This window comes from Alosa alosa, chromosome 11 (genome assembly GCF_017589495.1).
Source record: "Alosa alosa isolate M-15738 ecotype Scorff River chromosome 11, AALO_Geno_1.1, whole genome shotgun sequence".
NCBI classification, from domain to species: Eukaryota; Metazoa; Chordata; class Actinopteri; order Clupeiformes; family Clupeidae; genus Alosa; species Alosa alosa.
In genome coordinates this window covers 3,379,932-3,400,880 of record NC_063199.1, presented here as the reverse complement: position 1 = coordinate 3,400,880, position 20,949 = coordinate 3,379,932, and the positions used below count along the sequence as shown (strand labels likewise).

Here is a 20,949-nt window from a genome sequence, read left to right as displayed (position 1 = left end):
TTTCATTCTATCTACACAAATATCTGTTAAGATTACTTGCATAATAATTCAACAGCACCACATTTAAGGGAACCATTGATAGCCTACATCGTAGGAAGTAGCCTATGCTGTATGGCTCAATGATACAAATATATTTGAACTGAAAGGGAAGTGACATAGGATACAGGGCAGGGTGAAGAAAAACAGAATAAATCAATGAGTCTCTTATTTAGCAGCAGATGGGGCCATTGATCCTGCAATTTGAGCATGAGAATACAACGGTGAATTCGACCCAGGTTTCCATATCTATTCCATAATTAGGGCCCGAGCACCGAAGGGCGCAAGGCCCTATTGTTTTTGTAAGGATTATTATTTGGGCCCGAGCACTGAAGGGCGCAAGGCCCTATTGTTTTTGAAAGGATTATTAGGGGTCCAAGCAGCGCAGCTATTGTTTCTGTACCGTTCATTTTTTGCCAAAATTCTGTAAAAGTCACACTGCAGCCTAAACCGTAACTCCAAAACTCTTGAAATTTTCAGGTATGGTTACCAGTACCCCTCTCTAGCCATAACCCAAAATTTGGGGTACTGCACCCAAAGGTGGCGCTATTGGTAAAAAAAAGTTAATTATGCTTATTTCTCCTTATCATATTGACCTAGACTCAACATTCTTTCATAATATTAATCTCTAAACTCAGATGCATCTTTTTGGCCCTGGTCTTATGGTCTAAAAATGTTTACTTTTGCCACAATTTCATGGAAAAGCCAAACATCATTAAAAGTTTCACACTCTTCAAAAATATTCAAATCTTCACCAAAATTCTCACAATGTTTAGACCAAGCCACACAAAAGCTATATTTTGATATGTTGTTCCATTTCAGAGATATAGGCCAATAAAGTTGGACCACTTAGGCCTTTTTTTCTAGATCACCTATATTCCTATATGAGTCATTTTGTTCTTGAATAACAGCCACGGAACATGAAACGTGGCGATTTTCCAAGCGAATAAACAGGAGAACTACAATGTGTGGCGCAATAGCACTTGGGAGTACTTCGACCTAGCGTAGTAGTATTGTTAACACCTAATTGTAGGTCCTATCCACCACAGAGTTTAGAATCCATGCTGGATCGACCCTCAGCCTCTCCCTCCCCTCTGAGCGAGGGAGAGGCACACACACTAGCGATGCGCTGATGGGCTATTATTTCAACCATAACTGCATAGCCAAACTTATCATCCATCAGCACCAAAGTTTTTTGACCAATTTTCAAAACCGCACCCGCCCACCATCCGCTGGTTGTTTTAATGTAGGCTATATGGGTGATGCAGCGTCATTTCTGAGTCATATCACTCTCTGTCTCTCTTTTAAATGCCTATTCCCTGAATGGTAGGCTACAATTACTTATATATAGGCTAATATCGAAACAAAATAACCCAGGCAGTCAGCCAGCTATTGTAAAGCAATTTACAAAAGATTCACTGAACAAAAATGCTGATGTGGTACATGAAAATTTAGCTAAAAATGTGGAGAATGCAATGCAATCAAGCATTTTGGACGATATATTGTCACAAGCTGGCAGAATAGGCAACAGGCCGATGTGCGTTTTATTTGGAGACTGTTTTGCGAGACAGAGACTGAGTTTGCTGCTGATATTCTGGGGATAGGCTACAACATAGCCAATGTACGACTTTAGCCTTTTAATATATTTGCTGCATGGGATCAGTCTTTCTAGAACAGGCAAGGGCTTTCCAGCCTCACGTCAGCAGCGCTGCATCACCCATATAGCCTACATTAAAACAACCAGCGGATGGTGGGCGGGTGCGGTTTTGAAAATTGGTCAAAAAACTTTGGTGCTGATGGATGGCTGATGGATGATAAGTTTTGCTATGCAGTTATGGTTGAAATAATAGCCCATCAGCGCATCTCTAGTGTGTGTGCCTCTCTCTTGCTCAGAGGGGAGGGAGAAGCTGAGGGTCGATCCAGCATGGATTCTAAACTCTGTGGTGGATAGGATCTACAATTAGGTGTTAACAATACTACTACGCTAGGTCGAAGTACTCCCAAGTGCTATTGCGCCACACATTGTAGTTCTCCTGTTTATTCGCTTGGAAAATCACCACGTTTCATGTTGCGTGGCCGTAGACATTTCTATCAACTACTCGTGCAACTGTATTTAAGTCGGGAAAACGTGGATGTTTTTGATTACTTATACGGTTAGTTACGGCAAAGCCCGCTAGCATAGCAACTTGCTAACACAGTCCAGCCGCGCACCAGAGCGTTTGAGTGCATGTACCGACACGGGAGAGGTATGACTCAACTCGTGAAAGTTAAGGTAAGAACATATATTACTACTGACATTGGGTGGCGTGTTCCTTTAAGTCTATCATATTTATATTTCATCCATTACTGTTCTTCACTACAAATGTCTAATTGCCCCAGAATTTCAATTGATTAATATGAATGCCCTCAGTAAAAAAGCACAGCAAACAGAAAGCAAACAGAAAGCTTCATAAGATTTCGCGTGGAGGCCTGCACTCGCTAACGCGCTAACCTACCAGACAGTGTCACGGCGGATTCGAACCGTCGATGCTACTGGCACATTTCTTAACAGCACCGTCTTCTCATTAGTGCCACTGCGCTGAGCAGCGCGCTCAGTGCAGTGCTCTGTATTATAGACATTATTAAAATCTTGTGAGGCTGGCTATTGTATTGTTCCTTTATACTCTACATTCAAGGACACAACGATCAGGATGCAACTAGATAACATTTATTATATTTCTTCACTTGTTCTACATTCCAACGGCAACTCTTCAGAGTGCCACCAAGTGGTCATATCATGCCATTACATCTCCCCCTTTAAGATGAACATTTAATTGTTTTGGCAGAACTTGAAATCATTGTAATATATTCATAAGTAAATAAACTGAGAGGCTAACAGAAGACATTCCATTTCACTGTGGCTATTACGTAAACCTTTAGTTTTCAATAACCAGAACATGTCTTTTCTAATAAACATTTCAATTTTCAAACAGGAAAATAGTGACTTTTTCTTCTTTTTAACATGTCTTATTGTTTTTCTTTTTTGTCCACCGTGGTGTGCATGTGTGTATACTGTTCAAAGGTCCAGTCTCTCAGGAGCCCTGGTCAGTCTCCCTGACCTAGTCATTGTCCCATCACCTGATGTTGGAGGTACTGGTACCTCTCTGAGGTGCGAACGGTTGCGCCACATCCGTCCTCCTTCTGGGGTTTCCACCTCGTGTGAGCGCGGTGTAGGTGCAGGCCCCATAACTGTCCCTCTGGTGCGTGTGGGTCTGATCCACACCTGCTGTCCGGGCTGAAGAGGTGGCAGGGTTTGAGTGCGGTGTCTCCGGTTGAACGTTTGTTGCTGCTGCAGTTTCAAGGCAGTGTTCTTTTCTCTCAATCTCTTGAGATCAGGCCACTGTGGTTGTAACTGCTCCGGTGACACTGGGACTGATGTTCTGATTCTCCTCCCCATCAGTAGTTGTGCTGGGGAGCTCTCATGTGCCAATGGGGTGGCCCTGTAGGCCAACAGAGCCTTGTGGAAATCACCTTCTTTCTCCAAAAGGGAGTTCACGGTTCTGACGGCCCGTTCAGCCTCCCCATTGCTCTGGGGATAACGGGGGCAGTCACGTGCATGAAGTCATAATCTCTCGCAAACAGAGCGAATTTGTGACAGGAAAATTGTGGACCATTGTCCGTGACAAGCACTTCTGGGCATCCATACCTAGCAAACACAGCTTTAATTCTTGCAATAGTCTGTTTTGCAGATGTGCTGTTGGGTAGGTTGCAAACTTTGATAAAGCGAGAAAAGTAGTTTATCATGACTAAATAGTTCCCATTCTGCCATTGGAAAAGATCTGCTGCGACTCTCTGCCATGGTCTGTTTGGGAGGTCGGTAGTGAGCAGAGGCTCGACTGCTGTGTGAGCTTCCCGTGCGCAAATCTCACATCTCTCAAACATCTGCTTCACAGCAGACGTGATGCCTGGCCACCAGACTGATTCTCTCGCTCTAGCTAGGCATTTGTTGATAGCTTAATGTCCCTGGTGAAGTCTCTGCAAGATATCAGGTCTCATGCTTTCAGGTATTATGAGTCTCTCACCTTTCATGAGTAATCCTCCATCGTGCATCGTGCTGTAGCACATTAAGAATTGCCGGTTCGAATTCGGCCTGATGCACCGGCCGCCGTGTCCCGCGATCTCCCGTAGTTTTACGCCCCGCCGCCCGCTGGTCAGTGCGTTCCCGATTGCACGCGACATCTTATGAAGCCAAGTGCCTGACTGTTTGTAACTGTTTGCTTTCTGTTTGTTGTGCTTTTTTACTGAGGGCATTCATATTAATCATTGATATCAATTGCAACAGTCAGAGGAATAAAAATCAATTTTACCAAATAGGAGAACCCCGCCGAGCGGCGGACTTTGACCTACACGCAATTGCCGGCGTCACGAGACTCTAATAATTTATTTAATACAGAGCATGGCGTTAAGCAGCGCCTCCCTGGCACACGGGGAGAAGACGGCGCTGTGCTGTAGCACATTAAGAATTGCATCGCAGGTTCAAATCCGGCCTGATGCACCGGCTGCCGTTACCGCCGTTGTCCCGCGATCTCCCGTTGTTTTACGCCACACCGCCCGCTGGTCAGTGCGTTCCCGATCGCACGCGACATCTTATGAAGCCAAGTGCTTCCATTTCTCAGCTTACTTAAATTTAGATTTAGGTCTAATCCTCATAAAAATGAGGATAAAGTGTAGTTCAGACTCACAACATTGTGATGGTAAAAATTATGCAGGAGCTTTGTGAACGTCTCGCAACGTTAGCAAAAGCAAAACTGAAGTCATGCAGGCACCAGTGAGTGGGATGTACTTGGGTTATTCCTTGTCTGGTACTAAACCTTTCCACCAAGTTTCATGAAAACTGGGACAGTAGTGTTTTTCTAATTCTGCTAACAAACCAACGACAAAAAAATAACCATGGGTGAAAACATTTTTCAGGACATACCTGATGAAGACCTGACTGGTCGAAACATACCTATATTAAATCACATTGGGAGCAAAGAAGAGAGTGTGCAGATATTTTTCCTGAAACATCTTTACCCCTGCCAAGGAGATCTTTTTGTCAATTATTTCTTAATGCATGTTTCCCATAGGTTGTCAGACTGCTCTGTTTCACATGTGGATTTTGCCAACCTTGGACATGCCCCAAGGTCTAATCCCACACACCTCAGAGAGCTGGATCTCTCCAAAAACTCATCTCAGGTAGCCGCTGTCAGGGAGCTTTAACGTGCAATCCAGGACCAATTCTGTAAACTGGAGGAACTTAGGTAAGACAATCAATCTAAACTGGGTTCCTTTTGGAAATAAATACAACCTTGTTGATAAAATTCAGCACATACATAGTCTGTGCATTTTCTACCAGGCTAGTTGGTGTCAGCTTGGTGAAGAGAGTTGTGAATATCTGGTACTGCGCTCCAATTCTAATCTGCAAACATTGGACTTGAGCCTCAACAAACTGCAGGATGCAGGTGTACAGCAACTTTCTAAAGGTTTAGAAGACACATGTCATTTGGATACACTAAGGTAAGGTGATCTCCCTTTGACATAATAAAAATGTTTCATAATAAATTTTATAAAATAAAGACCATAGATGTCCCTTTTATGTTCTTTGTTTTAGCAAAGGTAAGTTAAACCCAGAATCTGTACACTTAAAGGCGCTGATATACAGTACATGTCCATCCTTGCAGGCTGTCACACTGCCATATAACAGAGAAGGGTTTCAGGGCTTTGGCGGCAGCACTGACATCTAATCCCTCCTACCTGAGAGAACTGGATGTGAGCAGGAATAAGCCTGGAGACAAAGGCATAGAACTGCTCACCGACGCCCAGCATCATCCAGAAAGCAAACTGATTAAACTAGAGTAAGTAACTGCTATTTCCACATACACTGCCATACAGACAACATGAATCTACCTGCATTTATTTATCTTATGTATTTTATTGATTTACTATTCACTAATTTACAGCACAACTCCCTATACCAAATAGAAGCACCTGAAGGAATTGGACATGGATTATTTAAGCAATAATTCAATGAATATTCATATCTACCCTACTGCTGTATACGATTGACTTAACTAAATCTAATTAAGCAGCATGTATTCAATCATTAACTGAAGTTAGTTAGTGTGTACTATTACTGTAATATAGTTAATAAAATGTTGAAATGTAAATAAGATATATTGTCAACAACAAAATGTGTAAACTTACCTTTTCTAAAGAATTGTGGCTATAACAATGGTAATAAACTGTTATTTTTATGATTTATTATACGGCCCTTCGCAATGCTAGTAGAACGCTCCATTGACTTGAATGGGATCTCCCAACGTTCTACAGTAAATTATTTTCATGTAATTACCGCTGTCAACGGCAATGGGTTTTGTGTTTCTGATTTAAGTCTTTCATATGACTCCGCAAGTAGTCTGGTCACTTCTTGCAAAGGATCTTCGTTCAAAAATGAAAGCAGACGGTTGATCAGCTGTGTTCTAAATAATGTTTGATTCAAGTTCAGCGTGTGTTGCAAACTATTTGTTTCTCAGCAAAAGCCATGATGAAACGGTGACAAATAAATGTAAAGAGTCATATCATGTGGAGTTTATTTTTTTGTTTAGGCAAGTAGCCGTGTAATAAGTGGGATAATGGGACGCCGGTCATTATCGGAAAATAAGTCCCTTCAGGGCGAAGCAAGACCTCCGGTGGTGCGTCAAGTTCCTGTTTTTCCCTGTCGGGATTTATTTCCTAATCATTTGTGTATATACTGTATGTATATATATATATATATATTGTTTTTCTATTAGGAAGACCTTTTAGGATGTCTTCTGTGATTTATCTGATTTGCTCTATGTATCCCTGCTGTTGTGGTTGCCTTTCATTTCCCTGTGGAAATTCATGGTATGTTTATTGTTATACTTTTTTTCTGTTATTATTTAGGGTTATTGAAGGTCGCTGAAATGCACCACTCAAAAGTCTTGTAAGGTTTAGGGGGCATTGAAGTTCTTAGTTATACTTACAATCACATTAAAAATGTTGGGAGACTGTATAAAATGTTGAATCAGCAGGAGCTGTTAAAGATATCGATGAGGCAAAATGTTTTAATTGTGAGGGCCTCAAGGACCTCAAGGTCCGTTCAGTCTAGTAGCTATACTTTTTATGTACAAAGTTTTCTTTTGATATTATTCTTTGTGACCTGCTTATGTTTTATATGACTTTGCATTTTAGTTGTGCCACTGTACTGCACAGGAACATGTTTGAATTGGTCTATGTATGGAATTCTGTAGGATTCAAGTTATCTTGAACGCACCACCGTCATTCTTCCATTATCTTGCATTTTATTACAGCAGCAGAGGTACAGAGTGGTATTGGCCTGTCTCTGGCTGGCAATCATGCAATATCTGGGAGAGCATTTATAACACAGAGCATTTTTCACATTACATACTAACTGTTATGTTTTACATTCTGTTGCTATTTCCAAGTCACCTTTCACAAAAATATCCACACATAGCTCTTTTAAATAACTTTCAGTGTCCCGCCGGCAGGACGGTTACCCCCCTCCCCCCAACATTCTAAACCAATTGTATGCACCATATTGCTATGTAGCATAGTAATGTTATACACCATTTCAAAGCTTTGACTCTTGGGAATCCAAAAATGACAACTTTTTTCATGTACAATCTGTATAGTGCTTTACACTCAGATGAATCTTATTATGTCTCAATTAAATTTGATCCAAAATGCCCCCCCCCCCCCCTTCCGCTTTTGGTGCTACCCTGACTTCTGGCTGCAGTGTAGCTGCAGCACAATAAGTAGATGCAACATATTGGGTACTGAAATATTCACAAGAATCCATAGAAATTGAATCTTCATGTTGTGTTATCCAATATTAGTTGTACAGATGTATAGTCTATCTTATACACACTCATTGAACCAACAAAGTAAATGCAAAAATAGAGACATTTTTGTAATCATTCCATATTTAGTGTAGTCATTCCATATCAGAACCCCTGAAGTATAATCCAAATACAAGCATAAAACCTCAAAGTGTTACCTTTCATTTGAGACCAGGATTATGCTTCTACACAAAGGGGTTCATGTGCAGTAAGCATTTGATTGTCAGTATGCATTTTGGATAATAAAAAGTCCTATGGGGAGTATCCATAGGCATTTTACAAAACGCATGGACATACCTTGGCAAATAATAGTCTAAAGCACTCATATTTTCATTCTATATTGATCTGCTTTTGCACACAACTTCAGAAGACCTGGTGCTAGGGCTCAGTTGTGTTTCTAAGGGATATCAAGAGACCTAGAGGGCTGAAATGTGGTCAGTTCAGAGATGCTTGTAATCCGGCAGAAAGAAAAAACTATATTCTAGCCTCTGTAACTTTTTGTGAGTACATCACACATTTATTGTGACTGTTTCCTACGAAAACTAGAGGTTCTCAGCTTTCTATAGAGGGCCAACATTTGATGGTAGGCCCCAGAAGAGGTGGGAACAATGCCCTTGTAAATAGGCACAGTGCAATTTCAGGCAAAAACTTGAAATTCTTTTTGAGAATTAAAGGGACCGTATGTAAGAAATGTATTTCAATTAATCATAAAATGGCCCTGATATGTCACTAGACATTAAGAAATCATGTTAATGTCCAATACTTATATCACTGACAACAGTAGTCCGGCCAGGATATTGTCATTTAAAAAGTGAAGTTGCAGCCCTCAACTGATGTTGATGTTGCGTTTTGGCCTGATGCGCCACCCTCCACCTATCTACTAATCACAAAGTCAGTAGTGTTTCGGCATCTGGGTTGGCAACCTCAAGTCAGCGGTGAGGGGGAAGGGATACACCGCTCTAAAGTAATTTGAAAGTGATTGCAGTACCAGTTTTTGCCACAATCTTACATATGGTTCCTTTAAGCTGTTAAGAGAGAAAAAGACAGATTGGTATCTGTATCTGGGGCCGGTTTCCCGTTAACGTTCACTTAGCAAGCTATGAAGACTCCAAAGGCAGTGTGCGAGTTATACCACGGTCTCCGGGGGAGCCGGGGGGCGGGGCGGGTAGGCTTACAGGCGATTTTTTTTTTGGAGGGGGGCAAAGTTTAAATGCTGATCCTGTCATTAATAGCAACAGCATATGCCTATTATAAAGAGAAAATCCGTTGCACATGGGTGGTGCCATAGGTCTATGTTTGCTTACATGAAACATAATAGGCAGGCACGTGCAGAGAAGGGGGGCTACAGGGGCTCTAGCACCTGCCCTTTTGCCCCTTTGATGTCCAAGTGCCCTTTTGACAAGACCCGTTTTTTACTTTTCAAAATGTGTAATACTTCCGCTAGTTCCAACCTGAATATTCGCTAAATGAATAATTCGCCAACTTGAATATTCGCTGAAATTAGAAATTTACAAAAATAACAATTTTCTGTGTTAATTGAAATGCCTTGCGGCCACCAATCCGTGACGTCATACATTCAGTGAACTCTCAGAAGGTGCATGCAGGCAGTGCTGCAGGAGACATTTGGGAAAATCTAAGGCTGAACGTTCATAACATATTCTGTTTAGGTTTCTATGTTATAGTAGCTTAGGTTAGTAGACCAAGTTAATAAAACAGAGTAGGCAAACATTTTCTAAATCGTCATAAGCCGACGACATAAGCTACTGTAGTTGTTTAACTAACCCAACTCCACACGTCGTTCTCTGTTTACAGTAGGCTACATTGTGTAATTTCACTCAGTGGCCACACGCACAGCACGTGAATCTTCAAGACACCAGCTTGCTAATGGTGGTTGTTCACTGTGATAAACATTAAAATTATAGCCTGACAAGCCAGACTAGACAATAACATATTTGCTGCCGCTAGGGTGCGTCTAGATTTCTAGGCTATTAAAATTAGCTTTGAATTTAATCAATAAGATGTAGCCTTATAGCCTATGATCTCTGTGTAGACAATAGCCTAATGAAAACTGAAAAGACCTATCTGTCTGTGCCCTGGCTACAGTAGGCCTACAGTACATGCACTTCTATTGAATTTTCAGAACCAAGGAGAGAAATGAAAAAAATGTGTTACAGCTCTCTCTGCTATTTACACCCATTCTTCTTGATACATAATGAATAAATATGAACATTTATAAAATGTTTATCAGTACATTAGAATACTTTGCAAATTGCTAAACCATAAAACAGCCTGTCCCACCATCATTATTGAAATACCAAATGCCCAGCTCAGGTTCAGATGATTAAAGCTTTATAGGCTAGGGAATAGAAATGGTTTTGATATAATTTGTATGTTGCCTATTGGGTTGTAATCAAAATTACGTTTTAAATAAAGTTAACACGTTTTCTGAAAATTTTGTTCCATATGCCCTTTTTTTAAATTTGAGCCCCTGCCTCTTCAAAGGTCTCTGCACGCCCCTGATAATAGGCCTACATAATATGTTTAAATTATTTACATGAAACACCCCGTTGGATCATCAATGGGCTACGCAAACTTCAATGAACTTGATAGTAAATAATCCATGGACCCCGACCACCAATGATGTGTCTTTTGACTTTTAATTGAATCAACTTAGAATTACTCAACAACTTACATGTTGCTTGTTTTTCTTTTCGACATTATTTTCGACGACAGTGCAGCTAACTGAACGAGCTTGTGTGAGTGGTTAGTGGGTGGAGCTGTGGGCAGCGCTTCCACGTATCGCGCCTCTAACGTGCAAGCAGGCACTTTTTTCATGAATCATGAACTCAAAATACAATTTTATTTCTCTTATTTTACACATTTTAGGGAAATCCATGGCCAAAATATAATTGATTTGGCAATCATATCAATATTTTATACACAATTTCCACAATTTCACATGCATGTTTCCAGGGGAGCTCAGGTGGCCACTAGGGGAGCCATGGCTCCCCCTGCTTCCCCCTAACTCGCACCCTGACCAAAGGTAAACCTTACCTAGTCTTCTTACAAAAAGCTCGGGACTCCGCCCGTCCCTTAACCCCACCACTGCTGAGACTCTCATTCATGCTTTCATATACCCTCCAGATTTGACTACTGAAATGCCCTGCTCTTTGGTGTCTCAGCAAAGAGATTAGACAGGCTACAATACATACAAAATTCCGCTGCAAGAGTTCTCATCCATACCAGGCCCTGACAACATATCACTCCCATCCTCCATCACACTGGCTCCCTGTACAATACCGTATTCAATTCAAAATCATTCTTCTTATCTTCAAAGCACAACATAATCTTGCACCCTCTTATCTTTCAAGCCTCCTGACCCCTTACCAACCAACCCGCACCTTACACTCCACTGATGCCCACCTCCTATCCGCGTGGCTGGCCCCAAACTCTGGAACTCCCTCCCACTTGCACTACGTCAAAGCACTTCCCTGTCCACCTTTAAATCCATGTTAAAATCTCCATGTTACAGGGCAACCGTGGCCTAATGGTTAGCACTTCGGACTTGTAATCGGAGGGTTGCCGGTTCGAACCCTGACCAGTAGGAATGGCTGGAGTGCCCTTGAGCAAGGCACCTAACCCCTCAATGCTCCCCGAGCGCCACTGTTGTTGCAGGCAGCTCACTGCGCCGGGATTAGTGTGTGCTGAGTGTTTTGCTGATTCACGGATTGGGATAAATGCAGAGACCAAATTTCCCTCACGGGATCAAAAGAGTATATATACTTACACTTAAAAACTCACCTCTTCACTCTTGCTTTTCCTTCCTACTCATAACCATGCCTCCTCCATCTCACCCGCTCTTCTATTACTGTTTTATTTTATTTTTTTCTACTTTTGTTGGCAATGTCTGTCTCCTGCTGAATGTATAGTGTGTTTTACTAAGTGTACTGTCTACTTGTACTGTCCCTGTATATGTTGCTTTTATGTCTATGTTCTCTTGTATACTGTCTCTGTTTGATGTTTTTATGCTACTCTTATGTCTATATCCTTTTGTCTTATTGTACAGTGTCCTTGGGTGACTTGAAAGGCACTTTACATAAAATGTATTATTATTAAGTGTGCTTGCAAAGCAGCACACTTATTGTTCTTCTTAAGTTTTATTTTTCCCATCTCCCTAATTTTTTGTCAGCTCTAGCGCCTAGGGCTTTGAGACAGAGACACGGTTCCAACTTTAAAACGTCTGGTGAGTACCGGTGTAAGTTGCTCGCGAAGATGACGTCAGGTGGGCGTGTTGTTCGTCCGCCATATTGGATTGAACAGAAAGCGAAACTAAATTTTCACAGGTCACAAATTTGGTCCGAACGAAACATGACGTACATTATCCTTGGACCAAGCCTCACAAAAGTTAGAAGGATATTTGAAATTTCGAAAACGTTTGCCCGTCACAGCCAAACAAAATCGGCGGCGAAGCTCCGAAACAGGAAGTCGTCCATATCTCAGGAACACTGTCACATATCGATACCAAATTTTGTATTTGAACTCGGGACTCCAATGTGAGGGTGCATAAGCTAAAAAAAAAAAAGAAAACAAGAAAGCCCTAGAAAACATTCCAAAAGTTTCCATCATTTGGCAAACTACCCATTCATATTTGGTAACTATTACTTTTCACATTTGCAGTTGCACTGCAATCACAATGCCTTCCAAGTATGCACAATGTCTCTGGGCAGCCTTGCCAATCATGAAATCCTTGCTCTGCCATGGGAAAGTATGGACTTATGAACTAAAATAGCAAGGAGAACAGTAGCTATATATAGCTTATATAATAGAGTTGTTTTCACATTGACGGTATTCAAATTAAATTTTTCAATATTGTAAATATCATGATGGGAGAGTATTATTAAAAATGTTACAAGTATGCACATGCATATGTTTACGGGCATTTAGGTTTTACTGTGTTATTTTGATAAAGACATGCAAGGCATTCTGGGCCGTAATGAACAGTGGTCGGCAGCACTCATAGACAGTAAAAGAAATGGACCAACAGACTCCGTCGTTTTCAATGGGAGGGCACTGAGTCAAATAGAACGATTTTTCAGTTGGTCCCCCCAGTACTGCGCAGACTCACACTTAACCGTGGACGTTAGCCATCGAACTGAATCTTGTAACTCATATGATAGATACACAGAAATTCTTCTCACACTTCCTTCGCCTTCAAAGTCATCAAAGTTAAACATTTATTTATGTATTATCATTCTCACCAAGTCGTGTTAATGTTGAAGCTACCATACATGATCATCTTCAAAAACAGTCATGCTAAAACAAAACAAAAAAGTTATAGCCTTGAAGATAATCTTCTTTCCACTTTTCCGACCTACGGTCAATCCATCGAAAACCTCTGAAATGATTAGTGCCGTTTTTAAAAAAAAATTAGGTTTACTTTTGTTATTATTATTAGTGTGCCTCTGTGTAATGCTTTACCTTAACATACGGTCGTGTATGCTAGGTTTTGCTCATAGATATATCTATGGGTTTTGCTTATGAGTTACCGTCATAGACAGTAAGGTGGACTGAGCTTCTTATCCAAACAATACGGTTATCTCCCTACGGCGCGAAAGAGAGATTACGTCAAAGCTAGCTTCCCTCCAACCGAACAAGCTAACTATTCTTCTTACGGATAACCAACGTTACGGACGAGGTAATGGAGTCTGTTTTGCCTTTGTAGTGTTTATGTAGATTACACAGAAGCTACAATATCGGCACAGGATATATGTTATATGAAGTTATGGTATTTAAAAAAAATCCTAGAATGAATGGACTTCTATGGGAGTTAGCAGAGAGGTGGTCCCTCCAGCCTACGTCGATTCTTCTACTTCCGGGAATTCGCCTGCCCCCTTGGCAGCACTCCATTCAGCATATTCACACGGCGGCCATCTTGTTTTGTCGTCATGCTCAGGGTGGGAAGTTCGAGTTCTGTACAGTTGTGTATGGATGTTGTGGATTGTATCAGTCACGAATATGTCTGCTGTGTGCCTGGGTGTAATTCCTACTACAAAAGACGGGAAAAAGACAAAACACGTTCGTTCCACCGGTTCCTGACAGACACCAGATTGAAGAGAGAGTGGATTTCAAAAATTAGAAGAGACATCGGTACATTTTTCCAGGTAAGTGCATAATTATCTAGCTAGCCAACCGGTTAGCTTAACCTCAGGCTAATGTTAGTTATAAAGATAGCCATTGTGTAACGTTATCATGCTACTTGTTAGATCAAACGCAAACATGATGTCGTTTTATTTATGTATGGTAACGTTACGATGATGCCTTGATAGAAATGCCACGTCTCAAGCAGTAAGCTTGTCTTTTGCTGACTTCAGGGAAAGCCCTGGTCACTGTGTACGTAGGCTAACTGCAGCTAACGGGCAGGCTGTTTGTTGTTCGTGGAGATTAACGTTACGTCCAACACAAGTTTGTGCCAAACATTTCACTGAGCAGTGTTTTGTGCACCATGATGAGGCTGGAAAAACGTGCCTCCTGCCAGGAAGTGTCCTGTTCGCTTGGACAAAAACGACTCATAAAAGACCAATGCGAATTAGAGGGAGAGAGGTCAGTTAGTGAAAATGGTTTCACACGTCTCCTAATGTCATGTTTAGCCTAGGTCTGTTACAAAGAGTTGATTCATTCAGTTTTGCAAGAACTAATGTTTTATTATTACATACACAGCAATGAACCTGCTGGAGAGACAGAAGATGCAAGTGTAGACCTGGCTGGAGTTGACACTGGGTAATACACGTATAAAGTATATTGCCTATATCCATCTTGCAAAATATCACACAGCTGCTGCATAAGACCTAGGCTATGTGTAGCAGCAGGGTATAACATGTAATCTCCATTAATGAAACAAATTCACTGTAGTAGGTTACATGGTATACTATACAACTTAAGTGATACACATGCAGTTGGAACTTAACGTTTTTGATGTCATTGTCTCCTATAGTGCAGACCAAGTTGTTAAGCCAGCACCCCACTCTGACCATGACTATGCTGAACTCTCGGTCACTGGAAGAGCAGCTAGAAGCAGCACGAAGGAGATAAGCCCACCTTACGCGGGAGAATACCATCCTCAAGGCATCCTGTTTCAACTTGAAGCAAAAATGATTCATAGTTCTTGACATTCTACACTGGATTTCAGGTGAATAATTATGAAACATGAAGTCTTTTTCTACAGTGTTGTTACTATAGTACTTTCTACAGTATTAGCAATACTTTGTACACAAAAGACTCATACAGCAATTTATTTTCCTTGTGCATTAACATTGTGCTGATCTCTGTATTGTACAGTAAAAATAAAAGGCGTCTATTTTCTGTTTTCTTCTATTCTATACTTATTATATTATTTTTAATAGGACTATGAGACACAGATCATTGTTCTTGTCCCTTCAGCCAATGGCAGAGGGCATGTTTTTTGCATCTTTTAGGCATGGAGTTATGTCAGTCATGACATTTCACATTCTTAACTGGAAATTAAATAAACTGAATAGATTCTAAAGCAACACAATGTAGTTATTTTACTTGTAATGCATTTAAACTTTGGCTTTAAAAATGTTGATGCTACATTAGCTTACAACATGGACATCAATAAGGTGAATACAGTAGCTACAGATGAAGAAATACATTTTTAATGATAGTTTATGTACATAACAATGGGGCACTTAATGAGACAGCATCAAAGTGCACTCTCTCCAGATAGTAATCCTCCTGGCACATTACAAAAAAATAAACCATTTTGCTCCTGTAAGAGCCATCTGTCCCATGACTTGTGAGTGATATTCATGGCCATGCTTGAAGGAAAAGGTTCTATCCACTGTTCTCAGGTATGAGCAGTTTGACTCTCTTGGTTTGGGCATTTGATTTCAAGTAGGCCATGGCCATAATCTTCTTTTACTCAACTGTGACAACTGTAGGTCTTGTTGGATTTGACCTTGTTAATTTTTTTAAGAGTGACAGGTTTGGGCCCTAGGCCTAATTCTCAAGAAGGGATGTGCCAAGTTTGGGGTAAGGAGGTTTTACATTTGGTTAGGGGGACTGATTTGTATGAGCAAGAGTATACAGGAGGCCAACAAGGTGTGAGCAGTGCCCGAGACCTGCTTCACTGGCACAGCTGGTTTGTTGAATCCGCTGATCAATTCAACCTGAAAAAAAAAAAAAAAAAAAAAATATATATATATATAAAACTTGTTTATGGCTAAGTCTTTATGCAAAGCCTGTTGCTCAGACCACACAAAGTGTTAAATTCGTCTAGGGAAAAAATATATAGTGTGCTAATTTGACATCATTAGCCTGTACCCTGTAAGCTGGCTCATTTTTAAACATACTGGGATGCCTTCGCCCTGACCCTGACGATATTGGCATTAGTCCCACCCTCCTCAACCCTGACTGAAAGCAGAACATAACTTGCATTAGTAGACAACTTCGCCTTTGTTAAATCTCCGCGAAAATAAGCCAATAAAATGAAAGAATAAATAGGGAGATAAATTAAGCTACGACGTGGGTTGCACAAAAAAAACATAAACTATAACCTAGTTTGGTTAGTAAGACAGCCTGACCGGCTAACGGAGTATTCCACTGTGACACAAGAAGTTTACATCTCTGTCGGCAGTTTAAGGCTAATGATAACACTTACGTTACCTAGAGCTCAAAATTAAATAGTATATCCACGTGAAACGGTCTCACTGGCAACTAAAATCAGGCTGGTTTAAATACAAGCCTGAGTTGTTCTGAGGAGAAATGACAGACAAGGCCGTGCCTTAATACAGGTTTATCGGTGCAACCCAGTTAATAAATAAAGTGGTATTAAGTTAGCAGTTAGCCATATCCTCTTACCTTTAACATCGTGGATATAACGTTCAATCCAGTTGCTGTGTATCCTTTTTTTCTTAATTCATTTAGGGGTGCTGACCTGTTCATCTGTCCATGTTTCCATTTCTTGGCATGTCAAGGCTGGTAGATAGGTTACGTTTTTGGACCATCTTGCCATAATTGGGCTAATCACAAACACCAGACAGCTGATAGTTTTTGAGCTATTTGTTTGGACTTCCCCAGAGGATTCCCACCCTGAGCATGACGTCATAGAAAGATGGCCGCCGTGTGAATATGGTGAATAGGCTACGTATTAATATGAATAGGTGTTTCTGTAAACCTAGGGACAATAAACAGCTATTTCTGTTACAAAAACGAGCTGGTAATCGCTCATTGAAGAGGGAACTATGATAAAAGATTGTTTTCCTAAAAGCATGGAGTTGACGAAAGAATAAGCAAGCAATGTCACGTTAATGTTAAATAGCCTACATCTGAACGCTAGGTGGCAACGTTGTATTACATTTCACTAGTGTACTTGAAATACGGTGTGAGCTTCACAAGTAAGGAAGGTGCAAATATTATGTAATTTCATGGGAAATTATTGGAAATGTTATTTCTTGTTTATTCTAATTGCAAACCACACACATCCATTAAATGTCGCATTACACTTTTAATACCTTGAAAAGACTCTCATTTTGTTTATTTGATGTTGCCTAGCAACTGGAACAGACTTCAGGGCAAATATTCTAGAACAGAGCTTCAGAGAGACACGTTTTGAGTTTGTGGCCAAGTACCTAAAATATCGGTTTTCATGTGTTTGTGCTGGATGGTGTGCTTCCTTTATGAAAGTAAGTGTTTTATAGAGTTACAGACATAATGAGTCATGTTGTAGTGATCCACATAAATGTGCCCCTTCTGTTATTAGAATGCTAAGTGGAGATTTAACATCATTCATTTCTTGTGTGGCTAGAAGCTAGCTAGCTAGGAGACTCTTACATCACAGATAAGTGGCAATCTGAGTGGGATTAATGTACCAACAACAAGCAAGGAATGTGAATTTTGGCACATTTTCATGATCCACTGGGTCGTTATGGGCCACACAAAATACGGTGTTGCTAAAATTACTCCTATTGTGGCTATTAGAGACATGCGTTCATGAGTATCCAGCTACATTCAATCAGTTAAGTAAAATACATTCACACACACGCAAAAAACATCACTAATGTTGTGGACATTCCTTTATTCTGAGATACATCAATAGGCTCTCAAAACAATCCCAAACAGACATAAGGTCTTTATAGAGCAAATCCATATAGATTATTTGTCAAATAAACCAGTAAAACAGAATTAGGGGATGGAATATATTAAAATAAATCAGTGAAAAAGTATCCTGACAAACAAGCAGCATTTTAATGCCTTAGTCATATTTCATAATTTCATTTTTTTCTCTAGGTTACCTGATAGCCCAGTTTGAGAGGTGCAAGATGTGTGACATTATTTATTTTTGCAGCCAATCACTGCTGTTGTTTTATTTTATTGATTTGATTTTAGTCATAGAAGCTAAATTCGAAGGCAGGCCACAGGTAAAATCCAACGAACCGCATTCACCCCGCAAGGCAATAGTTGAATAGAGCTTTTGAGGTATTGCTACTGCTCCAACACTGAAAGGCACTGTTACAATGCTTGGATCAAGCCAGGTTCAGCATAGCGTATGTCACTGTCTGCTCACGTTGGTGACCGGACCAGGGCAAGCACACTTTCGCAGTTCCCGCCGGAAATGCAGTCTAGTTATTATTATTATTATTACGTCCGATGTACAAGGCACTGTCCACCCTGAAGGTGCTGAATTGGTTGACATCGATTGCTAAGAAATCGATTTTTCACTTCACGCGGAGACATGACAGCGTTATGAAAGACTGCATTCTTTGCACAAAAAAACAACATTGCTCAAATTGCACGCTACTTCAACATGGATGAATCGCATACAATGATAAAAAGTAGAAATTAAATTATCTACCCTTAATTAACAACATTTTCACTAGGTCTGTAGGGGGAAGTGATCCGCAATCTGTCATAGCATGACCAGCTATAACCCCCTAACACCTTTACCCATGTCATCCTTCATCACTCCATATCAAGAACTTATTTGAATAATAGTATTTAAATTATTTTCAAATGCATGCCTATTTTATTATTTGTGTGCAAACATTTCCAGAAACTATTTTCTTAATTAGCCTACTTACATAAATGGTGAACCAAAACAGTGATATTGTACCATATGAGTTGCATGCACAACAGAGATTTTTAAAGATTGCTGTAGGCTACAGTGGCGGCGACTAGGCCGCGAGCCAAACATTGGTAAGGTGCAGCTAAGACAGTTCTAAGAGTGCTCCAGACCACTCTGACCAACGAACAACGTACGAAACACATTCGTAGCAAAGTACCTTTCGGGATATACGTGAAAAAATAGCACGCAGTGAAGTGAAGCACACACTAATCCCGACACAGTGAGCTGCCTGCTACAGTGGCGCTTGGGGAGCAGTGAGGGGTGCTCAAAGGCACTTCAGCCGTTCCTACTGGTCGAGGATTGAACCGGCAACCCTCCGGTTACAGGCCCGAAGCCCTAACCAGTAGGCCACGACTGCCCCAAGAGGCAGAGAACCATAAGAAGAGCACCATAGAGAGCGTCTTGACCACAAGCATCACTGTGGGGTATGGGACTGCTGTGCCTCTGACAGCAGGATGTTCCAAAGGGTTGTGCGAACAGCGGAAAAGGTAATCGGCACCTCTCTCTCCTGCTTGCAGGATACATCACCTCACAGACACAATGTCTTTGTAGAGGACACCTCCAATGGTCTGTTACTTCCCTTCCATCTTGGAGAACTCTCCACAGCATCACCTGCAGATCATGCAGAATGAGCAACAGCTTCTTCCCTCTAGCAGTCTGACTCACAAACACCATGCTCCCTCCATCTTCGCTGAACTCAAGCAGTCCGACTCACAAACACCATACTCCCTCCATCCTCACGAACACCATGCTCCCTCCATCCTCACGAACACCACGCTCCCTCCATCCTCACGAACACCACGCTCCCTCCATCCTCACGAACACCATACTCCCTCCATCCTCACGAACACCATGCTCCCTCCATCCTCACGAACATCATGATCCCTCCATCCTCTTGAACACCACGCTCCCTCCATCCTTGCTGAACTTAGTTCTTCTGGCTTGACTCTACTCCTCATCGTAGTAACTGCACTTGGTCCCCTGGCCCCTGCAACCTTACAGGCAACTGACTGACTTTGGACTTACTTAGCCACTTGCTAAGCTGCACCAGTACACCGGTGTCATGTACTGAATAGCTATCTCTTTAAGAGGAACTTTATGTTATGAAATGTAATTGGGGAACCTGTTTAATGTTACAGTTGCCTTTGGAATTGGGAGTAAAACGACAAGCAGTTGGAACCGGTGTCCGAGATTTAATTCTCGGTTATTCAGTTTAATAGTACAACATAAAATATAACATTGGCGACGAGAAGTGGGCGAGCACAAGCACGGGAGAAAATGTGAATTTTAATATGGATAAAGTGAGTATCCCAATGTTTGAGTGCTTCAAAGACCCGGCTACATTAGGTCGACGGTGGACTCGATGGCTAAATTCATTTGAACTTTTTGCCGACGGCAAAGGACTTTTAGTCAATAGAGATACACCTGCTGCAACTTTACAACGCAGGAGAGCCTTACTTCTACATCATGCAGGGCCTGATGTACAGGACATATTTACTACCTTGCCTAGCACGGGTGGTGTGGCTGATTACGGAGCTACAACGCAAGCCCTGAATGATTACTTTGTACCTCGTGTAAATACTGCTTTTGCGCGGCAGTCATTCCTTGCACTTTCGCAAAAACAAGGAGACAGTGCAACAGTTTACAACAAGGCTCAGGCAAGAGGCCAGGGATTGTGCATTTGGTGCCGATATGAACAATCAGATTTGTGACGCAGAGGTGGCACGATGTTCCTCCAGCTACGTTCGCCGAAAACTTTTGGAAGAGGGACACGACCTCACTCTGGCACGTGCGTTGGACGTCGCATCACTCTGCGAGAGGATTGAGGAGCAGTTGTCTCTAACAACGGGAGGAGGATCTGCAAGTGCAAATACA

At 41.3% G+C, this 20,949-nt stretch overlaps 2 long non-coding RNA genes across 2 annotated transcripts; both read left to right on the top strand.

The window, feature by feature from the left end:
- The first annotated feature begins 2,276 nt into the window (after positions 1 to 2,276).
- Positions 2,277 to 5,845, top strand: LOC125302951. Its single transcript, XR_007194989.1, has 4 exons — positions 2,277 to 2,308; positions 5,142 to 5,315; positions 5,411 to 5,571; positions 5,736 to 5,845. It is a non-coding gene; the product is annotated as an uncharacterized LOC125302951 (long non-coding RNA).
- An 8,026-nt stretch (positions 5,846 to 13,871) lies between these two features.
- LOC125303875 lies at positions 13,872 to 15,016 on the top strand. Its single transcript, XR_007195129.1, has 3 exons — positions 13,872 to 14,095; positions 14,652 to 14,711; positions 14,926 to 15,016. It is a non-coding gene; the product is annotated as an uncharacterized LOC125303875 (long non-coding RNA).
- The last annotated feature ends 5,933 nt before the right edge of the window (positions 15,017 to 20,949 follow it).